The 6,000-nt window shown below is 44.6% G+C and overlaps 1 pseudogene; it reads left to right on the forward strand.

Annotated features, from left to right (window-relative positions):
* The first annotated feature begins 4,823 nt into the window (after positions 1-4,823).
* Positions 4,824-5,377, forward strand: LOC110565702 (small ribosomal subunit protein eS7-like; annotated as a pseudogene).
* The last annotated feature ends 623 nt before the right edge of the window (positions 5,378-6,000 follow it).

A 6,000-nucleotide genomic window follows, 5' to 3' on the forward strand; every position in this document is an offset into this window, starting at 1 on the left:
AAAAAAAGAAAGAAAGAAAAAAGAAAGAAAGAAAGAAAGAAAGAAAGAAAGAAAGAAAGAAAGAAAGAAAGAGGGGCTGGAAACTGGTTCAGCAGTTAAGAGCACTGGTTACTTCTCCAGAGAATCTGGGTTCAATTCCCAGCACCCACATGGCATTTCACAACTGTCTGTAACTTCAGTTCCAGAGGATCTGACACCCTCATACAGACATACACGCAGGCCAAACACCAAATGTACATAAAATTAAATAAATTATTTAAAAAAGAACGAAAGAAACAAAGAATGAAAGAAAGATATTTCCCTAGACTTCAACAAAGCAGCTTGTTGGATAAAATTCAATTTATTGCTTATGTGGCAAGACAGAACTGTGTCTAGACAGTCTTTGCAGCAGCTCAGAGCAGGTAGGGGCAAGACTGGGCTATTCTTCAAACCTAAACTTTAAGGTGAGTGTTTTAATGAGGGTAGTGAAGACAGGCAGTGTGGTAGTGCATGCTTTTAATCTCAGCACTTGGAAAGCAGAGGGAGAAGGATCATGGCTAGAGACCAACCTGGCTTTACAGTCAGCATAAGGATGACCTGTACTATAAGAGAAAGCATATCTCAAAAAACAACACATACACACACACACACACACAGAGAGAGAGAGAGAGAGAGAGGGAGGGGAGAGAGAGAAGCCAGAAAAGCCTTGGTTAGCATTTCATGAGGGTTGCTTGGGGACTGGTAGGACTAAGTAGAGAGTGAGTGAAGGGATTCTAAGGATCTTGGTAAACTGTCATCTTAATGCTTTATTTTGAAGAGTTAGCAGGTCTTCCTGGACGTCACTGGAATCAACAATAAAGTTATTCACAACTTTTATCTTCCTGGGTCAGAGTTTCCTAGAATAGTGTTTATCTTGATGAAAGCATCAGATAATAGATTCATGTTAAACTAACCACGAAGATGGGGCTCATGAGAATATGAAGAAATGCTCTCCTTGAGAGAAATGAAGTAACTGCCCAGATGAAGATATGTAGTTATGATTACAAAATACGCTATGAAAAAAATAAAGTGTTGCAGAAATATGTAACTAGGGCATCTCATGTCCTCTGCAGAGGCCAACAAAAACAACTTGTGTTAGAACTGAGGGAAAAACAATGTTCGCTTAGATGAAGGAATGGAAAAGTGGAGTGGGAGGATGAGAGACCATGTGCAAAGGTCCTGTGGCAGAAATGAACCTTGTTAGCATGTTTGAGAATTTATTGACAGATCAGCAAGATAAGAAAGGGAACAGATACACTATGAGGGTTAATGGAGGGGAGAGCCTTATTGCTGATTATTTACAGTGACTGAGCAACCTCCCTTCCTTCCCCTCTCTTTCCTTCTTCTTTTATTTCTTTCTTGACAGGTTCTCCTGTAGCTGAGGTTGCCCTTGAACTTCTGAACTTCCTGCCGAAGCCTCTTGAATGCTGGCATTACAAGTGTGTACCACCATGCCTGAAGCAGGAGGATCACCACAGGTTTAAAGCAAGCCAGGACTACAGGACTACAAAACTACATAGCAAGACCATCTCAAAACCAAAACCAACCAACCAGACAACAAGCAACAACAACAACACACACACACCTATATGTTCTGCTCTGAGATCTGACTATTTTATTCCCAAGAACATGACCAAACCCTTAAAAGTTTGTAATAGGCAGACAGTATTCTTTTTATAAGCCTGCTTTCTTCTTAAATAAATAAAATTTTAAAAAACAGGACAAATGAGCCCAGCTAACTTCACATCAGATTAAAATTCTTGCCCAACAACAGTGAAACCAGTTCCAGAATGTCCTCTTGCCTGAGCTCACCAGTGGCCCAAACAGGTTGTCTGGATTCTGGTTCGTTGATGTGGCTGTGCCCAAGAGAAAACAAGGCATCCACAGCGCCCAGCTTAGTTTAAAAAGAGCAAGGCTGTGCTTTGACTTGGGGTTTAAGTGTGCTTTGCGTTGATTAGTTTGCTATACAGTCTTTCATTAGCTCCTACAAGCGCCCTCCTGATGCCCCTGAGGTTAAAGCTGCTGTGATCAAACTTTGGGTAAAACTGTGTCGGAGGCCTTAAGTACAATGAAGTTTAATCTTGTTAGCTTTATGTCCCCCGCATCTTCCCCAAACACCTGGACAGAAAAGGGGTGAAGAAGACAGAAACAAGAGACAAAGAGAACTGACTTTACCTTCTTGCCAAGAGCAGGGGGAAACCGCTGACTTCTAGTCTTTTCAGGTGTGGCCTTCTTTTGAGAGGATTAGGGGTATGGGGTGTGATTCATTATCATGCCAATTAAAGTGTGTCTGTTTGGGAAATTCAGTTATCTGGTTGATTTCTCACATAAAGAGCTTCAGTTGGCAGTAGGCACTGCAGCTTGAAAACTTTGGTTTTCTAAATCAATTTAGACCACGGGTTCTCAACTCATGGATGAAATGACCCCTTTTATTTGTTTTGTTTTGTTTGTTTTCAAGGCCGCCTTTGAACTCACAGAGATCCGCCTGCCTTTGCCTCCTCAAATGCTGGGCTTACAACCATCAAATGACCACCAGAAAACACAGGTATTTACATTACTATTCATGACAGTAGCAAACTTATAGTTATGAAGTAGCTTCAGAAATAATTTTAAGTTTGGGACTCACCACAACATGAGGAACTGTATTAAAGGGTCAGAACATTAGAAAGGTTGATGATCACTAAGTTAGGCAGGCATGGTGACACACACCTGCAATCCCAGCACTCAGGGAGGCAGAGGCAGGTAGATTGCTGTGAGTTTGAGGCCAGCCTGGTCTACAAAGCAGGCCAGGACAGCCAAGGCTACACAGAGAAACCCTGTCTCGAAGAACAAAAACAAAAAGAGAGAAAGAGAACCACTGAGTTAAGACCTAGTACAAGAGTCAGCCCAAACAGTTGCCTCCTGTAATGTTTTTCCAACATAATGTTTTTATTGATTTTTTTTTTTTGTGGATTTCACATCATACAACCCTATCAAATTCATATGCCAGTCCTTCCCTGTCTACCACTCCCCATCCCCTTATGACCTCTCCCCAGGCAAAAGCAAAGTCCAATTTGTGTTATCTATATATTCACTGGGGTGTAGTCAAACTCTCATCCTGACCCTTAAATAGAGCTGAATCTTCCCCTCCCCAATCCCTGCTGGGTAATGCTCCCTCCAGCATTCTATCTGTTGGGGGGGGGGTTGTTCTGTTTTTGTTTGTTTTTTAGTTTTTCAAGACAAGTTTTTCTCTGTGTAGCCTTGGCTGTCCTGAAGTTGCTTTGTAGACCATTCTGGCCCCAAACTCTCAGAGATCCGCCTGCCTCTGCCTCCCTGAGTTCTGGAATTACAGGCGTGTACCACTGTGCACTGTGCACAGGCTTCTCCCACAGTCTTGGTGGAGCCAAGAGCAGAGCACAAAGAGAAGAGGACCAAGAGAGTTCAAGGCCAAAAGTGCAGGGTTATATAGGAAAGAGAAGAGAAGCGGGGGACGGGGTCCCTAGGCTGGAGAGGTTTAGGGTAGTGGACAAGGTGAGAAGAACCAAGAGGAGCCATAGGTACTGAGTGAGCCTGCAAATCAAGTGTGTGCTTTGGCACGCTAATAGACACCACAGTTAGCCAGTAGTCCTCAGATTGAGCCCTGACATTTCAGCCTTTGCGTAGATGATGAAGGGTGACAGAATCTATTCTGTAACTGCTTTGTAGAGACATTTCAATTCAGAACAAGGCTGCTCTGGCAAGAGATCACATCCAAAGACCTTCTAGGTCTATGTGATCTGGCTGAAATACAAACACACCTTTAACCCAGGAGAGAGAGGCAAGCAGATCTGAATTCAAGGTCAGCCTGGTACAGAGCAAGTTTCAGGTAAAGCTTAGGTCCAGGTGTGGTAGTACAGGTCTTTAATCCCAAACGATGAAGGTAAAGACAGTTTGTAGAAGGAAGCACCCATGTTTGAAAGTGATCTCTGTTGGGTGGCAGAAAAAAAATGACAAATCAGAGAAAGATTTGACAGAATAGGATACACCCAACTCTCAGGAGAAGAGAGGAAAGGGAAGCTACTTAAGGGGCATTGTGGGGAGACGGGGTGCAGTTTTACTAGGACAGTAATAGAGAGATAGGTTGCAGAGAAAGAACACAGCTGAAGATGGAACAAGCCAGAGAATTTGAAGGAGCCAGAAGATTAGAAAAGATTGTTGGAGTTACTTTGAGACCAAGCGAGCAATTCAGAGGCTAAGAGAAAGGCCAGATTGAGTAAATTAGCTGGGAGAGGAGTTTGAGCCTGAACAGCTGGGTTGAACCAACAAGCCCAGAGGACAGTAAGAACAAATAAGGGTGAGCTTATGAAACAGTAAGTCTCAGAGGCTGAAAACATTCTAGGCCTAGGTTATTGTATGGAAGCCAGACGCTTCCAGAACTAGGCCTAGGTTAGCAGACAGGCAATAAGCCTCCGAGACAACAATTGAACCAGGTGAATAAAAAGTTTCTTTTACACTGTTTCTTAACTGAAATTGGGGCATCATTGTGAGGGTGAGCAAGAAGGCTGGAATGTTGCTTGAAGGCTAAGAAGAGAGAGAGGAGTGCAGGTTGGGGGACATCTGTTTCACGTGCTGCCAGAGTTCTGTGGGGCCACCGTGGGGCGAGGGAAGCCACTTTGGAGCCTCTGGGATGCAGGTTTTGAAGGATCACCTGAGGCTGACACATTGCATGTAGTTTTGGAGCAGTTTGCACTCTTCAGTTGATCGGAAATCTACTGCGACAGATAAAGACTAGGGACACTTAGTGGAGGTTCTCGCGAGAGCTGTGCTAGCACTCTAAGGATGAAGCCATGCTCAGCTCCAGCGCTAAGCAGTGAAGCCAAATGGCGAGAAGCTAGAGGAGTTCGAGTCTGGCATCTCTCAGGCTGGAGATGAACTCGGAGCTCATGCCACAGCTGCGGGGACTCAACATCACTGCGGCCAAGGACACTGAAGTTGGTGGTGGTCGGAAAGCTATCATAATTTCTGTACCAGTTCCTCAACTGAAATCTTTCCAGAAAATCCACATCCGGCTCTGTGAGTTGGAGAAGTTCAGCGGGAAGCATGTGGTCTTAATTGCTCAGAGGAGGATTCTGCCCAAGCCAACCCAGAGAAGCCGCACGAAAAATAAGCAGAAACCCCAGAAGCCCGCACCCTGACAGCAGTCTTCCCAAGTGAAATTGTGGGTAAGAGGGTCCATGTGAAACTGGATGGCAGCCGGCTCATAAGTCTCAATTTAGGCGAAGCACAGCAGAACAACATGGTGCACAAGGTCGAAACCTTTTCTGGTGTGTATAAGAAGCTCACGGGCAAGGATGGTAATTTTGAATTCCCAGTTTCAGTTGTAAAGACAATGACTGGATAAAGTGTCATTCGTGGCTAAAGAAACTTAGTGGGAAAGTCTTTATCTTGGGTTGTACTGTTATGATCTAAGCGATGGACGCCACAAAGTCACACCATGTGAGAGATCTCACATGGGAGGTATACTGGGGAGCGGGTATACAGAGGCCACCTCTGGGCAAGGGTGGAGGGAACAAGAGAGTGGAGAGAAAAATAACTGGCCTTTTATAAGAGGCAGGGGGAGGATAAGGGACTCTCAACAGTGGGAATGTGTCAGAATCCCAACAGATACCATCTGTTTGTGCAGTGGCAGAAGTTTTTACCACATGTGAGAATTTGGAAATCGAGTGAGCCATCTTTGGTGATTGTGCTGTACTGAGACCAAGCCTTTTGCAGTAAGACATCGAGGCCTTAATAAAATCTCTGAGGAGGAAGAGAGGAAGGATCATGTTTGGCCCAGGTGGGAATAGAGAAGCTGTGGGACTTAGGAGGCAGCTACTAGGGATAGTCCAGAGAAATCCAGGGGGGGCGCTCAGGACACCTGAAGGGAAAAAGGCTGAGAAAAGGGGTAAGCGTCCTGATGACAAGAATTTAATCTGGGGGCATCCCCAAATGGACTGAGAGAGTTGTCAGAGAGAAAGATCGCAA

This window comes from Meriones unguiculatus, chromosome 12 (assembly GCF_030254825.1).
Source record: "Meriones unguiculatus strain TT.TT164.6M chromosome 12, Bangor_MerUng_6.1, whole genome shotgun sequence".
NCBI lineage: Eukaryota > Metazoa > Chordata > Mammalia > Rodentia > Muridae > Meriones > Meriones unguiculatus.